The following is a 2,500-nucleotide window of genomic DNA, read 5'->3' on the forward strand; positions in this document are numbered from 1 at the left end:
ACAGTCATGTTGCCGATCACTATCAAGTAGTTGGTTACCATGTTGCTTGTACACTAGCGCCAAGATGAAAGATTATCTTGAAGGACGCACGACGGTCTTCATCCAGAAAATTGCAAATTTTCTCAAACAGCTCTGATGTTCTGACCTTTCTTTCCGTCTGATATCATCTGTCTTACCCTCCTGCCTCTTTTGCCAGCAAAAAACAGATGTTCTGCTTATAGAAGATAATCAATAAACAGTCTGGGCATGTCTTATGTTTATATAGGGTTTTGCCACTGTCTCACGTCCGACTACATTCTGAAAACAAACAGCTGTGACAGACCCTGTCTAACAGGGTGTGTTCACAGTACTGCTACGACCGTCACATTCAATCTGGAATAATAAAAGATGTCAGGCCAGCTTACATATATAGTAATGATATACTAATATTAAAATAACCCGGGACAGCTATAGCTGCCTCTCTAATTAAAAGTCTTAAAGTGTTTGGAATGAATCTGGTACTTTACGTAAAAGGCACGAGAATATCATTACCCATTTTTTATACAAAACATTTGATTTGAGACTGCACGATTTGAAGCAACTGTAATAAATGCTATACAATGACGGAAGTCAATGTATAATATTATTTGAAAACTTACATTGTTTGAAAACTGTTTCGAATGGAATAATTTCCCTTTTTAACAACAAAAATTTCAGCTAGCCGCCACTCGCGAAAGTGGTGCCTGAGGTAAATCTTAGGCTTATGCACATGTATATCTGAATGTTAAGCGAACACGCTACACAGATCTGAAATATTTTACAAATTTTTACATCATGCGTGTGTCATTGTAGTTATATGAGTATCCGTGTGTGCGTATATATATATATCTATATATATATATATATATATATATATATATATATATATATATATATATATATGTGTGTGTGTGTGTGTGTATGTATGAATATGTATATAAATATATATGTATATATGTATATATATATATATATGTATATATATATACATATCTATATACATACGTATACATTTGCATACATATATATGCATATATATATATATATATATATATATATATATATATATATGAATACATATACATATATACGCATATATACATACATTTATACATATATATAGATATATACATACACACATATATATATATAACATACACACACACACATATATATATACATATTTATATGCATACCTGTATATATATATATATAATTATACATATATATATATATATATATATATATATATATTATATATATATATATATATATATAATATATATATATATATATATATATATATATATAATTATACATACATATATATATATATATAAGTGTAATTCTTAAATATTTTAAAGACACACTTCACGTGTTTGATGTGTTCATTCTATGATTCATTTTTGATTAACATGTCATCAAGGTAAGGAGTAACAAACTGTAAGTTTTCTTACATCGCGTCCATCACCTGTTGAAATATTGCAGGTGCTATTTTCAGTCCAAAAGGTAGTCGATTGTATATGCACATACCTCTGTGCGTGTTAACCAGTTAACCGTTGACAGCTTTATCTACCTTGATTTGTTGATATGCATAAGACAGATCGATTTTTGAAAAAACTTTCCTCTCTTTAGGTTTGGATAATGGTTCACTTTTAAACAGTCATTTAAACCGGTCGGAAAATCGGCACACAACCCAATTTTTAATTTTTTTCTCTTTTTATGCATACAGTCGGAGCTCCCCATTTCGCGTAATCCACTTTTTCAATTATTCAAATTTTCTCCGGTCTGTCCAACTCATCGTCCACTTGCTTTATTCCCGCAAAAGGCACGTTCCAGTTAGTCTTGAACACATGTGTACCGTTGTCATCTAATTCAAAACACTCTTCAGTCTTTGTGTATAGGCGAAGTTTGTCCGAGAGTACTTGCGGAAACATTTTTTAAAAATCTCTTGACTCTTCAGACGAATTATTTTTAAAGGGACAACTATTTCCATTTTTACAGTAGAGTTTATGGGGAGGTCCCATAAATCGAATAATTCTAACCAATCGGTATCAAACAGATCGGTTGCATTTTTGACGACGAAGACTCTCGCCTTGCATGTTTTCCATCGAAATGTGTGACATAAGTTAATTTTCGCAGTAACAATCTCGCTCTTTGTTTGCCCGTCCGTCCATAAGTTGTGAGCTTGCTTAAAAATCTCTACGTACTACTGTAGTAGGATGAAAATGTTATAACCTCATCTGGGTTATAAGTGAATTCATTAGTCGAGTTCGAAACACCGTCTGGAGAAAACAGACTTACCTCATTTTTGGACTTTGTGGAATATAGCTCCAATAATTGTTGTTGTGGTAGTTCTTGCTGTAATAACTGCTTTTGCAACTCCTCTTGCTGATCTTGTTGTTTTTGCAACTGTACTATGGAAGCTAATAGGTCTTCCATTATCTAAAATGTTGTATCACGAACAAATTGTTCAACAACT

This window comes from Octopus sinensis, linkage group LG10, assembly GCF_006345805.1.
Source record: "Octopus sinensis linkage group LG10, ASM634580v1, whole genome shotgun sequence".
Taxonomy (NCBI): Eukaryota; Metazoa; Mollusca; class Cephalopoda; order Octopoda; family Octopodidae; genus Octopus; species Octopus sinensis.